The sequence below is a fragment of the Cricetulus griseus genome (assembly GCF_003668045.3).
Source record: "Cricetulus griseus strain 17A/GY chromosome 1 unlocalized genomic scaffold, alternate assembly CriGri-PICRH-1.0 chr1_1, whole genome shotgun sequence".
In the NCBI taxonomy this organism is placed as follows: Eukaryota; Metazoa; Chordata; class Mammalia; order Rodentia; family Cricetidae; genus Cricetulus; species Cricetulus griseus.
In genome coordinates, this window is record NW_023276807.1 from 231,080,932 (window position 1) to 231,101,925 (window position 20,994).

Genomic DNA, 20,994 nt, shown 5'->3' on the forward strand with positions numbered 1-20,994 from the left:
GTGTGTTCAAATCAGCTCTTTGGAGACAGTCAAGATACAACAATGGAAATAACAATGATTGTTCATGGTTAAAGTAGGAAATCACACAGTGTTTCTATAGAGTATCTGCTATGTTCAAGATACCATTTTAAGCAGGTTGCAACAATTCATCTCATCTCTTCACTGAGAAGATGACGTGTGTGAGGGGAAGGATACTAGAGTTTGTTTTTAATTTCTTAAAATGAATTTTAGTAAGGTCTGATCTAAATATAATCTGGTTCTTATATGGTCCCATCTTAAAGCCTGCTTTTTTTCTTGCAAAGTAATCAAAAAGTAGGGACCTGAGACCTATCCAGTGTTTGCCCAGACCTCCCTGGATAGTGCGCTCAGAGTCCTGGCTCCCTCACTCCTTCCCCCTCCTTTGCCCCCCCATCATGAACTCTTCTCATTCAGAGCCTCAAATTGCTTCCTGTGGTAAGGCCACCTTCTCTTGCTCTCTAGGGCCAGAGCCTCCATCTCTTAGGACCCTCGTGTGTTCCTATATCCTGGGAAGGTAAGGCTGTGTGCCTTCTCCTAATGCCGGCAGAAGGACGCGTAGTACATAGTGCTGTCATGGGGAGAATTTGGCTCCCATTGTCTAAATACATGCATGATCAAGCCTTCTGTGTGATCATGCTTGCAAATCTCAGCTTTCACCTCATGTTTTTCAGACTAACCAGTTTCCCTTCCTTCTCTTCTTCCTTTGGACTTGAAGGATTGTCTGTGCAATAGAAACAGTCAGTCTGAATTAAGCATCATTGTGAACTTGATCATCTTTAAATCTCTGGTTTCTCAAGGGAAACTGAGGAGTAAGTAGAGTGGGGGGTAAGAGTGCGTTTCAAGGCAGAGGTCAGAGGACAAAAAGACCTTTGCAGAGTGCCGAAAATGGAAGAGTCCAGATGAAAAACAGCAAGGAGGAAAGGAGGCCAGCTCACTTCACTGTGATGTTATTATCCTAGGGTGGCACACTTCCACAAGTTCAAATAGGAAATAAACAATATTTCAAGGGTTCCAGTAAGAAAATAATGACAGCCTTGGAGCACACAGCTGCAGCCACTTTCTGGGATTAGGCTGTGCCCCTGTCTTTGGCCTTGGCTTCCTCCCATCTACAATGTTATTTGATTCCCTACAGCTTTCTTTCTGCTGGGTTCAAGTACAAGCTTGCAGCATTCTCATGGCCCAGCAAGTAAACAAACCTCCAGTGACAAAGGAAAACACTGGCAGGTGTAGTGTTTCAAGGCAGGCCTGCGGTGGGGATTTCCCAGTTTGTTATGACAGCCAGCCACCCTGCTCTCCCCACCAGGTTGAGAGGAACAGGGATAAGGTTGAAAAGCATTGAGTCAGGCCTAGAGAATTTCAGTTTCACCACCTCGGCCAGCAGCTGCTTAATCATACTAGTTACCTTCAACACAAAGGTCATGTGCTGAAAGTAAATGATTATCTGTTGGCTGCTTCGCTTCATGTTTACAACTTTGCTTAGCACCTGGAGGAGAACCTCAATGTACTGCATTTCGACTTACCTACCTACAGTCAGTGAGAGGTCTTCAGCTGGCTGTGCTTGATGGACCGTATGAACAATCCCATGGAAGATGAAAGGGTGAGCATTGCAGAGTAGCTTGCTGTTCAAGTATACGTTGATGTAAGATGGTGGTGTTGTGCCCAGAATCCGAACCCTCCCCCCCCCGCAACCACCAAGAGACCAGATTTGATGCAAAAGCAAAGAGTCTTTTTAATTTACGAGTTAACTTGGGTCCTCCATCCAACCGACACAGTGGGTGGAGTAGGAGGGACCCTGAGTCTCAGTGGGAAAGGACATATATTGGGGTAGAGCAAGGGGAGAATCTGGGGGTCTGCTAGTTGCACGGCAACAGTCTCAGGATTGGTGCACCTCCAGGCTTGGGCAACCTGTCCTGAGTTGATTGGTCAGCTGCAGCTGCAGAAAAGATTGCTATGCCTAGAGGCCATCCAAGGGCAGTTGCTACTCCCTGCATTCCATTGTTATCAGTAAAGCACATCCAGAGCCCGCCAGCTAACTTCTGATTGGTTCCTTGCCAGATGGAGGGTATCTGGTGGTTGCTTCCTAGTGATTAGGGCAAGGTTGGAGGCTCAGCACCTGCTGCTCAGTCAGGGGCCAATATCTTGCTGTGTCTTTTCTGCAGCCTGTTGAAGCTGCCAAAGCAGGGGGTTGGGTGAGGGTCTGGGCCCTTCAGTGTAACTTGTCTTGCCCAAGTCAAACGCCCCTACATAGTCACTGTACACAAACAGTGGAAGGAAGGAAAGGTGGACACAGAACGTCTAGAAAGACCTTTTTACACCATGCCAATAATGCTTATGGTATTCTGGGTAAAACTTGCTGTGTCACCCTCAAAACCTAGGAATATCATGTGAGCTCCCTGAAGATGTCAGCTTGCTCCCTGAGGAGATAGCTTGGTCAAGAGTCACTCTTAAGAGGAGGCCGTGTAGCCTGTGATCTCAGCTGTGCAGAAGGCTAAAGTAGGAGGATTACACACTCAAGGACTTCTTGAACTATAGAGAAAGTTTGATGGCAGTCTAGGCAACTTTGTGAAACCTTGCCTCAAAAAAATAAAACAAAACAAAAACAAGGACCAAACAACAACAACAACAACAAACCAAATCTCAGTGGTAGAGCATGTCCCTGTTATAGTCAAGACCCTGAGTTCAGTCTCCAGCACTGCAGAAGCAGAACAGGCAGTGACAGCAGCAATACACTCAGGGCGTCCCTCCTTAGGGGCAGGGGGAAAAGAGTAGTGCCAACCTTGATCTCTAGCCAACCCTATAATTCAATCCCTTCATTTTCATCAAGAGCAAGTGCTAAGAATCTAATTTTCTGGGGATATTTTTAGGCAGGGATGACGAGGATGGGGGATTAGTTGATAGATAGAAATGTCAAATGTAGTCTGATAGTTTCTTCCCGTTTCCTTTTTCTGTGTGGAACTCATATGTCTACTATACCCTCCCCAGTAACCAAAACACATACCATGTTATTATCGTTCTAGCACCGTAATGAGTTATTTGAAATAATTAACCTACAATGAGAAAACCCTTGTTTTAGCTCACCATTTTGGATGTTTGACTCCAGCATCAATTCATCCAGTTGGCTTAGTCCCAGACTAAGAAAACATATCAAGTGCAAGCATGTGACAGAACAAAACAATAAGAAAGAACAAAACAAAGAAATGAACATGGCTGAGGTCTTTCTCCCACCCTCTTCAGTCTCCTTCAAGGACATGCCCCCACTATCCTAAAGACCTGGTAGCTCCACCTACTAAATGTTCTCCTATTTCCTGGTAACATGTCTGGTCATCAAGCTTTTACCTCATCTGGGGATCAAGTTTAGCACATGGGCCTTTGGGGGTCATTCAAGATCTAAGCTATAGCATGCACCATATAAACTCATATCCAGGACTTGGCCCACTTTCCCAGTGCAGAGCCCTCATTTAGAAAAGTTAATTTTTTTTATCAGAATAAAGAAAGAAATCAAAATAGAAAAAATTTAAAACACAGCAAATACTGCATATATCACAAATATATGACACATTGTTTTAATTAGCTATCATACATTATTATAATATTTCCCAATACTATTTTGAATACTTAATCTTTGCTAGTCTCTTTATCACATAGCAATTTTAAGGAGAAAAAAAAACAATAGAAAGGCAGTATAGTCTTTCACTAATATGTCATACCAGACTTCTTTTTAGGTTTAAATAGTTGAGATGCGTAAGCCTGTGTCCCACAGCAGGACATGCCATTTAGAAAACTCCTATAGGTTTGTGGTCTAAAGAGTCAGAATTTCCTAACTCACTGATAGCCAGGGTGATGGAGATTCTGGCTTACACTTGTTGTGCGTGGTTGCTAAGGGAGGAACCCCCACAGACTGACCACCTACCACTGCTGTAACCGAAAGTCTAGACGGCCCCTCATTTCCCTCTCATTTCCAGGGCCAGATTCTCCACTGCACAGGCACCCAGTGGTAGACTTCCATCTGTGTGCCTTCGTATCACGATGTGGCATGAGTTGGCACTTCAGTTACAGAGTATTTCTAGAAGCAATTCCTATGAATAGCAATAAATTATCTATGTACAGAGGTGACTGGAAGCCAACTAAATATATCGCCTTAAAGCCAAGCTAAATATGCCTCCAATCCAGCTTCATCTCGGCGTTGTTCCAAAAATACTGTGGAAAGTCTCCGCATAGGGTGCTTGTAAGTGAGGTAAAGGGGAAGTGAGAGCAGAAGAAAGTCTTGCCCCATTGCAATCAGATTCTGTCCTTGCACAGTGTTGCAAAGCTTTTGTGGCTGTGACCTCTCCAGCTTACTCTTCATTGAGAGATAGGTTCTTGGACTATTTGTGCATACCAACACCCATGATGCTCAAGACTCTTCCCAGGTAAAAACGGCTCAGCATCTGAATATAACTAATGCAGTCCTCACCTGCACTTTAAAGTCTCTCGATGGCTTTCCACACCGGACACAGCACCTACACCTCTCTTCCTTTCCATGCATTTGTCACAGTATCTGGCCGACAGCAAATTCAAGTTTTGCTTTTCGATTTGGTTCAACTTTCAGAATTTGGTTTCTTAACGTGCGGCTGCAGACCACGGCCAGCTGGATCCATCTGAAAACTGAGCATGGTGCTTGACTGCTCTTGGTGGGAAGGAATGGGAAAACTCATCTACAAAAGATAATGAAGACAGGTGAATGAGGGGATCAGAGTCAAGGCCGCTGACAGCCCTGCTCCTGTCAAGGGCATCCCTCTCCCTGAGACTGGGCCTCGGGAAGCAGCCAAGCAGCTGGCTTAAGACTAAAGAGACGAGAAGTGCAGTTTTCATATTTGTGAGGGGTTTTTAAAGCAAGGGAGTTTTGTCTCTGAGTGAAAACAAGAAGCCAGGGCCGGCATGACAGAGGAGGAGACTGAGAAGGAAGGTAGACAGCGGTGAGAGAAGAACAGCAACATTGACAAAGGGAACTTCTCAGTCAGGCCTCCAGGTCTACCCTTTGTCGTTACACTTCTATGTGATGCCCCTGACAGAGGAGTAGGTCAGAGGTCACTGGTGGTACACAAAACACAGAGGCTTCTGAAGCAGCCCAGCCATGTTGATAGGGATGGGGCCCTGCATGTGAACTGTGTGAGCCATTTGTGTCCCTTATGATTTGCTGAGCGGGGCAAGGTTTCATGCTCCTCTTTTTCTCCTCCTCTGGGGCTCTGCTATTCTGTCCACTCATTGATTCCATGGCTGTGAATAGAATGTGCTATTGATAGCCCCTGTGTGCCACATTGCCTTAGAGCATAGGACACAGTGAGTGAAGGACAAGAGGACCATGTCTTCTGTCTTCCAATAGCTTCTATTCTAGCTGATGAGGCAAATGGCAAACGAGAATACAAAGGATAATGTATGTTTGCCAGAGGGTGACTCACATTGCAGAGGAATCGAAATCAGGGAATGGAGAGAACATGGAGGGGGCATCAATTTGAAGAATGTGATTTCCTTTGAGAAAAGTTCACTGGGCCTGCCCTGGATGGGAGGACACAGCTGTCAAGCATCTGGACAACAGAAAATGTATATTCCCTGACACCAAGAGAAACTGGCATGTTGGAGGGCCAGAGAGCACACCAGCATCTGCAGTTAAGAGGGGGAGGTGGAGAGAGGCAGGAGAGAAACAGTTCCACAGACCCTGGTGAGGAGGAGTGATTGGAGCAAGGTGGCTGACACTTCCACCCATCAGCTCTTTTCATAGTAACACTTCATAGTACTGAAAGGATAGAGAGAGGGGGCCCAGGCTGAAACCAAGCCAAACCAATCTGGTGTCAGTATCAAATCCAAGGGGTTGTGGGAACAGTGGAAGGTATCTCAGGTCTCAAGAAGCTATGAGATGAGTGGCTTCCATGTGATCTAAATTGCCCAGAGGGTAGTCTTGCCCCAGCTATGAAGAAATAACCATTACAGTAATAAAAAGTGCATTGCTTAGCCTGAGGTGGTAGTGTGCTAAGTGAGGCAGCAGAGGCCAATGAGGTCATTGCATTAGTGCAGGCCAGAGATGCTAGGTACATGGCCATGCCTGCAGGGATTTATCTTGGAGACAGAACTGGGAAGATCTGCTGAGCATTCCAGTGATGGTATAGCAAGGTAGAGAGGAAGTGGCATCGTCAGTTGCTGAGGCAGAAACAAAAGAGGGAAACAACATTTTCCTAGAAAGATAGAAATTTCTGTTTGACTGTTATATTTACAATACCAAGTGGAGTGTTGAGTCATACAGAAACACTCAACAGGAGGAATCTGAACTCCAGGGAGGACACCAGGGCTGTGTGTGTGTGTGTGTGTGTGTGTGTGTGTGTGTGTGTGTGTGTAGTATCAGTTTTACTAGTTCAACCAATATTTCAACAATGCTGTGAGCACCTATACAAATGCACTCTTCAAATTTTGCCTGTGACACTGTGGAAAGATGGGTATCTTGCTTCACCCCAAATAGATACTGGCATCAACAACCCGCCAGGACTCCATTCTTAGTCTCCTGTATTTAGAGTCTCAGATCTTACTGTTCTCTGTTTGGATATCTAGATGCAGAAGATGATAAACCTTTTGGGCAGTGTTTCTCAATCTTGGTGTTCATGATACACTGGGGCAGAAAAGTCTTTATTGTGGGAGGCTGTCTCATGCATTGTGGGCTACTTAGCTTCAGTCTGGCCTCACCCTGCTAGATGCCAAGAGTGGAAAATTATCTCCAGACGATGCTCAGTGACCCCCAGGTACCAAAGCACTTCCAGTTGAGAGCCAGCACACTAGGATGGTGAGGCCACATTTAGTTTCCTGAATCACCACATGGAGGGACAACCATCTTTTCCTGTCTAAAAAAGCTACATTATACTGTCAGGTGACTGATAAATGCTCACTGTGTTCAGCTGCTGACATTGAGGGGCTTCTTAGTTTTTCTTAAATCTCCTTGGACATTTGCATAACTGAGTGTGGGGTAGTGGAATAATTTGACAAGTAAAAGATTTCTGAATAACCGGATATTAATTCAGAAAGTAAATGCATCCTAATGAGTCCCAGATGTCCCTGGCAGCACTCACCCATGTTGTGTCCTGTGCCTTCACTGCAACCTCTGTTCTGAAGACAGGACATGCACACTTTGTACTCCCTGTATCACACAAGGCCAATAAACACTTCCTGAACCACCTTGGCTGAGTTCTCAGACTACTTTGTGTTATGGGTTTTGGTGTTTTAACTCGTATTTCAAAATTTTCTGGTCTTATAGAAATATCATGGCTTAATTATGAAAACAAAGTTTTTACTATTTTTCCTTCTATCATCACCCAGCATGTGAGTATCAAATTAATGTACTTTTGGATTGTATTTTGCTCAATTGTTTGCTTTTAAAAATTTGAGCTGCTAAAGTTTCATAAAAACTATTAGATGAATTCTGGTTTGGAATTAGGACAGAACTTTTCAATTTCTGAAATGGCCCTAATCATACCGCTACCATTCTATACTATGTATTTTTATAAAGCTTCACTCTCAATAGTGATGATTATAAAATCAAAATATTGATCAACTATGAAAAGTTTTGAAGATACTCAATGTCCTGAACTGTGAAAAAATTCAGCCAAGAGTTAGTTCTTTATGTAAAAGTTAAACAAGCACATCTCTCATTAATTATTTTACACACACATATAAATAATTGAAAGTCTTGCATACATATGTATATAAATGTGCATAAGTATATGTATACATATAAGCATATATTGTGTGTGTGTGCCATACATGCTCATATGGAGGTCAAAGGACAAATTGCAGGAGTCAATCAGTTCTCTGCTTGCTCCATGGAGGTTCCAGATTATTGAATTCAGGTAGTCAGGGTTGACTGAAAGTTCCTTTACTGAACTACCTCACCAATTCCAAAATTGCTTTCATATTAAACAAATGGTAAATATGTATATGCATATGCATACATATATAACAGAATTGTTTCAAATAAAATTCTTATGTTTTATTAACATTAATATTTGATCTGATACCTATTTTATTTATCTGTATACCCGGGCTCAAATGAAAATTTTTGTGTAAAAGAGGGCAACAAGTAGGAAAGGTTTAAGAGGCCCTGCTCTGAGCAGTCACTGTAGTTAACACCATAAGTAAAAACCCAATAAACCTAGAGACTGGGACCTTCTTGTCCTTTCAGTGCCACTAATTAGCTGCAGGATCCTAGAAAAACCATTCTGAATCTCAAAGAGAGAGAGAGAAAGAGAGAGGGTCAGACAGACACACATATACATACAGAGACAGACAGACAGACACACAGCAAACAAACAAAAACTAAAAACCAGTGAGGGTAGGGGAAGAAAATGGATAAATTATTTTCTTGTGTTGAAAGTTTACTGAGCATGGTGTAGTGTGTGTCTATAATCCTAGCACCCAAGAAGCAGAGGAAAGAGGGTGCCACAAGTTCAAGGCCAGCCAGGACTACATAGCAAGACTCTTTTTTTTGAGAAAAACTTAAAAAGAAAGTCAAAAAATACAGGAAAGAAAGAGAAAACCAGGAAGTCTGAACTAAATTCTTTCTTATGGCAATTACCATGAACAGCATTCATAAAACCCCATTTCTCCTTAGAAATGTTTTTCTAATAGAAAGGAAACCTAATACTGCATTTTGGATCCAAACCAAACCCAGGTTCTGGACTCCACAGGCTGTGAGACCATGAATGTGGTGAGAGGAAGATCTGCTTTTTCAGGGAATTCTGGAGGGAGGAAGCCTGTCGTTATTTCCAGCACTTTCCAAGGGCCGGTTCTATATAAACACAAGGTATTATTCCACTTGCTTTCCATAATTAGAAAGAAAACACATTATGAAACTTTAAAATAATATGACTCTGAATCCCAGGTAATTGCTGTCACAGACTCACCAGAGCACAGGGGCATGTTTGAGGGGTGACCTGCTTCTCTGAGCCCATCTTTCTTTTCCTTACTCCACAAAAAGCCCGAATCCTACATCTATATACCACTTGGCTCCCTGGCAGTGGAGAGACTGTTCTCCATCGGGACACCCCAATTTGCAGAGCCTTCCATGGAAAGTTGCACTGGAGGCAAGATCTAACAGAGAAAATGAGATGGTAAAGTTGAGTATCCAGCAAGACTTGAAGTTTTCCCCAGGTCTTGCTGGAAGCTTCCTTGCAAGCGCTCTGGTGGGTCTACACATTACCTTGCCACTGTGTCCTGGAGTTGGTGAGCTTTGATAGCTCTCTGAAGAGTTACATTTTGTTTCTCATGGTACCCATAACTCCTGAAACTGCAGTTGTGTGGACCTCAATTATCTATTGAAATCTATTTGGGAAAGTTAAAGCAAGTGTTAAGGAAAGATTATCTTGCTCTTTCTATGGAATCAAGCGTTTCATGCCTCCGTGGATATGAAGGGGAATTTTGGGAGGTGGGAGAGAAAGTACAGAAGTGTTTGGTAGAAAGGGGACCCACACAGTAGGATGCTTCTTGTTTGTTAAGTGATAAACTGGAACAGCATCGTCTTCACTGCCCTTCCTAGAAACTCCCAGCCTTTAAACTAGTTAATATCAATAACTGTGATTGCGCCAATGGAAATAACATCCACATTGAACACGCGATGATCTTTAAGTATTTAATACCTTAGCAAGCGCTTTATGTGTACTGTGTCATTTAATGCTCATGATAACTTGAAAGATTACATTTATCATTTCCTATTGTAAATAAGAAGACTTATACATAAAGGTCAAGTACAAATGGTGTGACCGCTGGTAAGACACCCTTGTTCCTGTAAATAGCCCCTCCCCCAGGCACCTATAAGCACCCAGTGAGACTCACTGCATTACATGCATTCATGGAAGACATGGAAGTTTAGTGGGGACTAGTTGGGAAGAGGAAGAGACTCAATGGGAGTGAGAGAAGGACAAGAAGGTGTCCTAAATGTGTTAAATGTAATTGAAACATGCATGTGACAATCTCATAGTGGAATCTATTATTTACAATTAATAAATGCTAATAAAAATGTTTTAAAATGACCAAACACCACATTTAGCACATGACATTGCTAGGACTTGCACCTGAGTCAGTTAGAATAGAGCCCATGCTTTTGGTCATTGTGCTGTGCTGCCTTCATGATGCCCTTGAGGTGTCTGAAGAAGATATGTTGTTGCTCTCAGAGATTACTGTGCAGAGGTACCTCTGATAGGGTTGCTTTCTTCTTTTGTTGGTACCTTTGGTTTTAAGAAAGGATGTTTTCTGTAGGATCTAGCAGACTGGATCTAAAATACTACGAAATCATTCCCTTCTTTAGTTTATAGCATTCCCTATCCTACTGCCTCCAACCCCTCTTGCATCTGGCAATAAAATCACTTTGCCTAGAAACATGCCATATGATGTGACCTCAGCCCAGATGCAGTGGTTGGCTGAGACATAGGCAAATGACTCAACCAAGCCAATCAGAGTTCTCCACATTTCCAGATGAAGGTGGCAGGGAAGTCTATTTAGTTCCATGAGCAATAAAATCACCTTTTAAATTTTTATGTGCATTTATTGGCTTCAGTTATTTCAGGTTGGATTTCAGAAAGAATCAAGGCTGACACAAATCATCTCCCAATTCTTCTCAATTTCTGTTCCACTGTGGGCACCAGTGCACTTCAGCTACGAGAGGACTTGATTATCTACCAGTGAAGACCAAGAAGCTCATTTCAGAGCAAACAAAACAGTGAGATGAAGATAGGAAGGGTGCTGGCAAGGCAACACCCTCAGAGTCAGTAGATGCAAACAGAGCTCCAAGGAACACTACGGTCTTCTTGTTTGAAATATTTGTTTAAATATGGTAAGAGATTTTCCCAAGGAGGAGTTGCTGCAGAAGATGCTGCCCTGCCCAGATGGAGGAGAGTCCAGAGGATTAAGGAGTCTTACTTTAGACTTTACAAGATGTTTCCCCTTGGGCATGCCCATTTGCATATATTTTCCATATCAGTTTTCGTGTTTTTCTTGAGGACCATTCTTCTTTGTGTACACTATACCACCACACTAGGGACCTATAAGAAAAATATCAGCTTGTTTTCCTAAGTGGGGGCTTGTGTTCACCACAAAAATTGAGCTACAAGTAAATCATGTTCTGATCTTGAAGGATAAAATAAACACCAAGCAAATGCAAAGCTATGCTTTGCCAGAGCCAAATAGAACATGATGTTCCAAAGTTTCCAGTGAGTTCCAAAATTAGAAGAAATCTTGGCCAAATGCATACTCGGGTCCCATTAGGAGTCTTATCACTTGAAGCCCCGCCTTAACTTGCTCCAGTAGCTCCCAGGAGGCTAAAGGGCCTTTCTCCGTGTGTTTTGGAGCTGCCCCAGGACTGCTGAATTCTCCTCTGCTATTGGCATAGTTGTGCCCCAGTTAGGATGGAAACAGAGCATCCAAAAGGCAGTCAGTGATCTCAGACTTGGAGGCCCACTTCCAGCTGTGTTTCTTCTAGGAAGCCCAGCTGCTTGCCACTGCATTTGCACAGTGGGTAGTCAGCATAGCCTGGCTTCACAGTGGTTACCCTCCAGAAACATTTGGTTAGGTAGGTGCCAGATAGTACTTTTTGGTTGATCCACAAGAGTACTAGGAAAGGCTTCCTGGACTAGGCATTCTATAAAATGTGCTGTTGCTGATTGGAAGCCATCTTTGACAGGTACTCTGGTTCAAGTGTGAATAGGGTAGTTGTTAAGGACAGCCATATGGTTGGTGGCCAGCCAATCAGTGTCAAGCAAGAATATGTGGGTACTTGCTGAGTTACCTTCTGGGGTCAAGGCTACCAAACTCAAACAACACAAATTTGAGTTTCCCTACATCCCTCTGTTCTCCCCCGCCCTCCTCTCCCCCCCCTTCCTCCCTTTCAGTTTCTCTTTTTTTTCTATGTGCCTCCCACATGCTGAGGCTTCATCTTATCTCCCTCCTCTCATAAATTAAATGTAGACAGTGGAGCTAGCCAGTGTCATCTTTATAGAGTGCATGTATTCTAACCTCTCAATTTTGGCTCATTCCAGTTTTTCCCTTTGGAATGCTTTTCCCCACTCCCCAAATACCATTCATTTCTCAAGCTCATCTCAAATCTTGGGTCCTCTGTAAAACATCATCCTGTCAACGATTTCAATCCGTTTGGGTTGTTTGTCTTTCTTATCTCAATCTCTACCATCCCAGAACAAATGCTGCATTAATATTAATTCTTCCATCCCTTTCATCTATAATCCATGATGCCACCAGAGCGTCTTGCAGCTAGGAAGCATATTTCAGATTTTCTCTCTCTCTCTTTTTTTGTCTCTCTTGAGATTTGAGCGACAGATACTTGACATTAACTTCAAGTTTACTATTATTGTTTAACAAATTGTATACAAAATTTCTACATGCTAATAATTAGAGAATCTTATTGAGGTAACTTGAATAATACTGGGATAGATCCTAAGTATTCTTATCACACTCATGAAAGATATTGATATGAGGCAATGGGATATATTAATTAGCCTGGTTTTAAATGTGGGTTTATGTCAAAACATCACACTGTACAGCTTGAGTACATAGTGTTTATTTTTCTTTCTTTTTTCGTGTGTGTGTGTGTGTGTGTGTGTGTGTGTGTGTGTGTGTGTGTGTGTGTATGTGTGTATGTGTGTGTACACAGGTGCACATGCCTTTGGAGACCAAATGTTAAGGTCACTGAGTGTCTTTCTCTATTGTTCATTACAAACCTGGTCTCTCACTGCTTCTACTGGGATTTTAGTCACCTGCTGGCATGCCTGGCTTTTTATAAGGGTGCTTGAGGTTTAAACTTAGGTCCTCATGCTTGTGCCCCAAGTGTTTACTGACTGAGGCCTCTCCTTGCCCCTAGTGTACACAAATCTTTGTTTGTTATTCATACCTCAATAGATATGGAAGAAAGGCATACATAGATGAAGGGGGAGCTCATGCTCACAGATCTGACAACCTGTAGCAACCTGAGCTGTCCTGCCTGCCAGCTCCCAAATAACGACACAGAGGCTTCTTATTAATTGTGAAAGCTCAGCCTTAGCTTAGGCTTGTTTCTAACTCACTCTTATAACTTAAAATTAACCTATTTCTAGCAATCTACATGTTGTTGTGTGACTCATGGCTTTTTGCCTCTCCTCCTACATGTCCTCTTCCTCTGCATCTGATTGGTGACTCCACCTTTCTCCCCCACCCCAGTCCTCTCTGTCCGGAGAAGTCCTGCCTAACCTTTTCCTGCCTAGCCACTGGCCATTCATCTCTTTATTAAACCATCACAGTGACACAGTGTAAATCTTCACACAGTGTAAAGACTATTCTGCAATAACAACCATGTGTTCAGATGCCATAAAATCTTCATGACAGTGGGAAAGGCAAAGATTTCATAAGTAGCATATTAAATTACTGAACATTGTTATAGTTAATATTTACTGTAGATTCAGCTGAACTGAAAGATGTACAGAAGGTTAGCAAAGGGAATTCCTGGGTGTGTCTGTGAGGGGATTTCTGGAGAAGGTGAACCAAGAGGTCAGCACTTACCTTGAATGTGGGTGACGCTGTCCCGTGGATGGAAGTGGAGGAAGGCTGAAGTCTGCCAGTGCAGGCACTTTTCCTATTAGCTGCATAGCCCTCTTAAGATGGGAACTTTGCATCATTGTGCCTTCTACAGTATGGGTCTCCCACAGGCTTAGAAACAACAACCAGCCATCTACAACTGAGAGTCAAGAAGAAATCCTTCCTGCCTTAAGTTGTTTGCCTTGGGTATTTGTCAAACTAACACAATCATAAAAATTGAAAAAGTCGACCACTAAAAATAAGAATTGCTGTCTATCAAAGAAAAAGAGTCATGTATTGTGAGAAGCCATTAAAAATCGTGCATTACTAAAAGGGCCTGCAAGTGATTTTGTAAACACAGTCTAGAAATGAATAAGAAAAAGATAGATCGTTCAAAGAAAACTGAAAACACTTGTAGAGGCAGTTTCCAAAGAACTCTGGGTGGCCAGTAAGCACAGGAAAAGATGCCCCACCTTCATTACTCATCAGGAAAACGCAAATTATCCTGAGGGTCTAACATGCAGCAACCAGAATGACTAAGAAACAAAACACAGAGCCGGGCGTTGGTGGCGCACGCCTTTAATCCCAGCACTCGGGAGGCAGAGGCAGGTGGATCTCTGTGAGTTCCAGGCCAGCCTGGTCTACAGAGCGAGTGCCAGGACAACCTCCAAAGCAATACAGAGAAACCCTATCTCGAAAAAAAAAAAAAAAAAAAGAAAGAAAGAAAGAAAGAAAGAAAACACACTCTGGACCAAGCACTGCTACAGAGGACATTGTGTGGAGATCATGTTAGATGTTCAGTGGTATACCTGTGTTTTCACTGTCTTGAGCAGTGCAGCACATGTGGACTAGTACTTGACCCCCAAGGTAAATGTAAATTGTGCATGTTTATCAAAGGCACAGAGGAAAAACATTCACGGTGATACTATATGCAGTTACCACAAGGCAGAAAGAATCCAAATGTTCAACCACAGGCAGCTTAATAAAGAAGTTCTATCTGTTCACTGCAACTAGAAAGAACAAGATACTGTTTGATGCAACAACTTGGATAAATCACATACTATTTATTGTGCAAAGGAGGCTAGGCACAAAAACTATATATTATTACAGATCGATGTGAGTCACCATGTGGTTGCTGGGAATTGAACTCAGGACCTACTGGAAGAGCAGCCAGTGCTCCCAACTCCTGAGCCATCTCTCCAGCCCTAACAAAGACTATATATTATTGAATCCCTTAAATACCAAATGAAAGCAAAATGAATCTATGGTAGCCTGTGAGAGTCATAGAGGCTGGATGGCCACCAGGGAGGGTAATGCAAAACTGTCCTTAACCTGAGTTGCAGTTACAAATGTTTGTTGTTTTCCTGACAATGCATTGAATTTTACATATTATAGTCAACATGCCTTTTATGTAAATATGAAGCTTTATGCTTAAAAATGAAAGGTACCACCCTGGGGAGATGAAAGAGTCATGGAAATTGTTTTCTTCTCTGCTTTACCATCACAAGCTTGGGAGACTGAAACAAGGGGAGTTTGGTGACCATGTAGACTCATAAATAAGTTGTGAAACCTCTTCTTGACCTTGGAAATACAATACTGGTTTGAGCTCCTTGGCATGGCCTGTTGAGCAGAGCAACTCACAAAACTGCCTTGTAGGTGACAGTTAGCTTTGAAGAAGGAAAACATATTAATAACACTTCCGTCATGGCTGCTAAACAGTAGCTCATCTTCCTCCTTAAGGTTCACTTCATAAGTCTCTAGGTGACGGTCTTACTGAGCTTCCATTTTAATCCTGTTTATTCTCTCTTATTCCACAATTGGCACCTTCTAAGGGTAAAGCAGCCCTGTGATGCTTAGTAGGTATACAAGAGGGGCTCATGATTAATTACATAAATTGGATTAAATGACAAGCCTTAGGAAAATGGGTAGACAGCCCCAGCTGGATTGGCCCTCGATTCCACCCTCTGTGAGTGGGGTAGAAAACCAACATATCAACCCAAACCTACTATAATGCCACAGTTCCCACAAATCCATCTTAGTGCTAATTCCCATCAAAATCCACCCTGGATTCTCACCAAACCCAGGATTTGCCTAGGCCTCTTTTCTTTGGCTTGCAAGATCCCAGACTTGATTTGCCAGATTTGTGCTTAGATAGCCAAATTGGCTTAGGACAGTCCATTAAGAAGGTTTTAGAACACTAAAGATGGTCTGGAAAACATAACCTCTTGTTTTTATGTAAATTGTATCTATTATACCCAAAGAAGATGAGGTGGACCCGGACTTAGAATCTGAGGGTCTGAACCTGGATGGTGCTAGAGGCTCCTGCCTGCTTACCACGGGACTATTGTTAGGATTCATTCATGCCTGTATTCATCCAGCTTTCAACATGAGAATGTTTTCAAAAGTACTTTAGGTGTAGGTTATGCTGTTGACTCTGAGGATGAAAACTATTGGCTTGCAGTCAGTGGCGAGAAAGATGCAAGGGCAAATAAATATCCACTGTATTTCACGGCCTTTTCTCACCCGCGTTCTAGGCAGACTTCTCAGATAGTTTTCTTTGTTTAGCTTTTTGTTGTTGTTGCTGGTTTTGTTTTTGAGCAGAGTCTCATGCAGTCTAGGCTATCCTCAAATTCACTGTGTGCTGAAGGCTGACCTTAAAGTTAGATCTCTTCCCACCTCTGCCTCTGGAATGCTGGCATTCCAGGAATAACCATGATACCTGGTTTATAGGGTACTGGGAATCAAATTCGGGGCTTCATGCATGGTAGATCACCATTTTACCAACTGAGTCATGTGTAGTCACTGGATATTTTTCATAATCTCCTTCCCCAGAACATGAACATTTTTAAAGGGATTTCATCTTTTTTTCCATTCATTTATTTAGCTCATAAATAAAGTCATGCACAATTATGATACAGAATACAGTATGTTCACAATGGCATGGCTAAAGTAAACCAATTAACATGTTATTTCACACATATTCATCATTTTTGTTTTGAGAACACTTAAAGTATACTATCTCACAACTTTTAAAATAGAGCATATTGTTATCAACCATATTTATCATGCTCTCAGTAGACCTCAAGACTTCACAGAGTCCGTGCCTCTTGTCCAACTGCAGTTTTATAGCCTTAAACCAATCGTTTCCCCATTGTTAAAAGACCCACATTGAAGCCTAATAGCCACAATTCTGCTCTCTGTTCCCATAAGTTCATCATTTCTAGGTTACACATAAAATTGAAATTCTATGACATTTGAATCTTCCAGTGTGTCACTTATTTTTTTTTTGGCAAGCATATAACTTTATTACTTACTAAAGATGAAATCAAATTTGCATGCACAGGTGAGCACTCACTGAAACACCTTGGATTCATCACATATTTGAGTTTCAATTAGCATATATATGTATATATATTCATATTTATATTTATATAAAAAGAGCAATAATGGCAATATGTTATGCATCAATAGCAGCAACAGCTTTTCCAGGTTCTGCAGTCATTTGAACAAAACTGTAGAGACATCCAGCACACTCCATTTAAAACAAACAAACAAAAAACAAAACAACAACAACAACAAAAAAGTAAAAAACAAAATCCCAGAAAACAGCACAGTTCTGTTATTTCTTTAATTATGCATATGTGTCTATGCCTGTGCATAGGGGTGCACATGTGAGCACGCTGTGGTGGCTAGGAGCTTTAGATCCTCTTGGAGCTGGGGTTATAGGCAAGTGTGAACTATCTGAGTGTGTGTGTGTGTGCTGGTCATCAGAAGGAGCAGCAAGTGCTCTTAACTGTTGAGCCTTCTCCGCAGCCTGCCATCCATGAAATTCTAATAATAAAGACACCTTGTTTATGTACTGTATGCACCTCTGTATTTTATAAGAAAAATAATAGAAGTCCCTCCTGCCCTTGCCCAAAGCCATTTTTGGCTCCCTTGGGGGAGCTATCCTTCATTGAGAACGAGCAAATAAATCAAAACAGAACAGGGCATTGAGGACCCTAGTGAGCCCAGTTTGTCTCAGCATGGGCACAGGAAAGCAGCTGTGATAGGGAAGGGAAGAAGGATGCAGGAGAAAAGCAGGGTGCTGAGGTCACTAAGGAGGAATCAGAACTGCCAGAGCTACAGGCAGAGGCCAAAGGGAAGCATGCCTGAACTGGGGTGTGTGTGCAAGGAGGGGCTGAACAATCACAGGTGGCTTTGGGTGCTAAACTGAAGAGAATAGACTGAACCTTAAAGACATCCAGGGAACCTGAAAGTCTGAAGGAGGCTGAGTCGCTCAAATGGATACATTTTTTAGTTCATTCAGGCTGCTGTGTGAATGGACAGGCAGCTGGCCAGAGCCCTAGAGATCCGTGACTTGACTGAGGATGACAGAAGATGCAGAGTTTGAAATAGGATTGGGGAAAATGGTCCATGTGCCAGCACCTGGTGTGCTGGAGGTAACTGATAATCAGGTTTCTCACTAAGGTTTGGGCAGTGGTGACATTTGGCAGCTTGGCAGTGCAGAAGCCTCCCAGAGGCCGCAGAGCCCCATTTACTTAAAGGTCTCAGGGGCCTGAGTTTTGCTACTTTTTAAATCCGTGTTTTTCTATGAGGTTAAACTGAACAGAGCAAAGGAGGCCAGAAAGCTCCAGATGACCACATGGGCTGCTCTGAGCCGTGTCCTCACCCTAATGGGACTGACTCTACAAATGATGGAGGAAAACAGCATGGATGTTTTCAGCCAATTCGGGTCTTACTTGTGAGCTTCAAACATTTTCTTGCCTTTGTCCCCGCCAAATGGGGACATGCAGGCATCAGTGGCTATGCTTGTCTCTTCTACCTAGCTCTGTCCCCTTCTAGGAAGTGCCCCATCTGTCACCAATATCCTGGATGGAAGACCACACTCTCCTCTTCTTAGTTCACCACTTAGGGGTGACCTGGCACCAAGACATTCACTCCCTATGTGCTTTTATACTTACGAGAGGACTCAATAGAGCAGCAGCCTGTACCAGGCAGGGCACAGGGTCAAATGTACACATGAATGGTTTTTTTTTTTTTTCTAGGAAGTGCCCAATGGGGTCAGTGGTCTTTTTGCAAAAGGAGAGGCTGTCTGCCAGTCCTGAACGGAGGACGAATGAAGGAAGTGAAGCTCACAGGGTGGCTGCTGGTGGTGACATTTCCTCTCCACTTTCTGCTGGCAGTGGCTATTCACAAAGGAGTCTGCCCACTGCCTGGGATTCTGTGATATATGCCAACACCTTCCCCTTTACTTAACTCGGAGCACTCAGCACCTTTGATGTAAGGGCGAATGCCTTTTTATTTTTAATCTGAACTGAACCTTTCCACAGGTGCTGGCTACCCCAGAGCTCACCATAGCATTTTCCTCTCAAGCACCCAGGGCTCCACAATGATGGCAGGCACCAAGATCTGAAGAAGACTCCCTGTAGCATCTCATTTGCACTTCATCCTCCGTGGCTTCCCTAGCTTCAGCTAGCTTACAGAACTGTTTGCTTTACCTAACCCAAGCTGGAGTGGCAACTGGGTCTCAGACTGTTGTCCTTGACGCTGATATGGGACTATAAGACACTGCCTTTTTGGAAACTGTCTTTCATGGATTTGCAGTGAAACTTGGTCACAGAATTCTGGCCCAATGCCTGTCAAGGGTGTGGGAGTTGGAGTCAGCCAGGCCCATGGAACCTTCCACAGCCCTCTTATCTGTTAGTAGAAGGTGGGAGTAACCACACTGAGAACTGAAGGCCATTAAGCTTGCAAAAGAGCCTCCAGATGTTGCCATGGAGCCAGCGCTTCTGACCTGGACCAGGCTTGGTCTATGCAGGGGTTAGTTAACCATTAAAAGGCTAAGGGTGCTGACTCATGGATTTAATTTCTGGCTGGAGACATTCAGTGCTTTATATCGCTCCCAACTAATCCAGTGTCTAAATGTTAACTGGATGGAGGGCTTTGGGGGTGTGTCAAATGAACACCAGAGAATGCAAACCTGGGAGTAGAGACCAGTGCACCTGACATTCAGGGTTTAGAGCAGGTTCAAGAGGATGAGCAATGCATAGCTTTCAAAAAGGTGTGAGACCATTAGTGATGTGTGAGTTGTTTTTTTTTCTATCAACTTGGATAAGATAAGAAAGGGGAGCTGTGGTTTGTGCCTTCCTGACCTGGAAGAATTTTCCAGACTTCAGCGGATGGTAAGATCAAGTTAATAAGTACAAGATCCAGTACCACGAATTTGCACACATACCCTAATTTCTATTGATTACAGTTGTTGGTCTTTCAGGACTATATGCTATAGGGTCACATTGTGGCCAACTTTTTAATGAATGTTTGTTTGATACATACATGATCGGTTGATCATTCATGTGGCTTTTCAGTGAATACTTCCTGACTGTGTAGGAAGTGCCATACAGTGTGGTGTGGTGCATTAGTAGTAACTGGGTTGACAGAGCCTTGTTCTCCCAGAGCTCTGGTACACACACACTGAACTATTCCAAAGGGTAATACTAAGGAGTTTATTAAAAGTATAGGATTTTAGAAAGCATAGAGTATTGTGATCCGGTCAGCTTTGGGGAGGAATGTTCCTTGAGGCAGTGACTTTGGCATTCATGAATGAGTATTTAGCTATGCTCTTTAACAGGGTAACTGCCCACACACATCAACTGTGTTCCAGTCACCTGCAAGCCGCCACCATGTTAGGCAACACAAATAAAGAAGTGTCTACAATGGCAAGGTTTCCTAATGAGCTAGGAAAGACACATAGGAGGTGGAAGAGATACTACGAACAAAACCAAAATCAAACCAAAGATGGCTCATTTTAGAGAAGTATAATTATCACTTAATAGACACGGAAGTGGGTGAATGCCATTGATGGTGACATGGGGATGTCCCCTCCTGTTCTAAACCAGGCTCTGGACAGTTACCACGTGGCTAGTCAGCAGAGCTTACCCCAGATGAGCCCCCTCTACTGAGTCCTTGCTTGGTTCCTAAGTATACAAAATAGCTAGAGACTATGCCAACAGACACAAGATTGTTCTTGAATTGTTCATTAAAAATATAAGATGGGCGGTAGAGCATACAATTGACAATGATTTCTAACTGTATGGTAAAAATTACACATAATTGAACAGAGTCAGCTGTCTGTATCCATGGGCTTCAACCAACCACAAACCAAAAATATTCAGAAAAAAAAAGATTATGTCTGTCTTGAACATGTGCAAACTTTTCTTTGTCATAATCCAAACAGTATAACGTAATAGCATTCACAGAGAATTTCCATCATGTTACGTATTGTAAATACTTTAGAGGTGACTTAGAGATGTTCTGTGTAGGTCCTGTGCACAAACTGTGCCATTGTCTACAAGGGACTTGAGTATGCAGGGTTGGTTTCTGAGGGAGTTGAGGAACAAGGGA

At 42.8% G+C, this 20,994-nt stretch overlaps 1 long non-coding RNA gene across 1 annotated transcript; it reads right to left on the reverse strand.

The window, feature by feature from the left end:
• Positions 1-3,547: 3,547 nt before the first annotated feature.
• LOC113832677 lies at positions 3,548-14,100 on the reverse strand. The gene is made up of 2 exons (XR_003480107.2): positions 13,576-14,100; positions 3,548-4,712 (listed from the first exon to the last, which is right to left on the reverse strand). It is a non-coding gene; the product is annotated as an uncharacterized LOC113832677 (long non-coding RNA).
• Between the last annotated feature and the right edge of the window lie 6,894 nt (positions 14,101-20,994).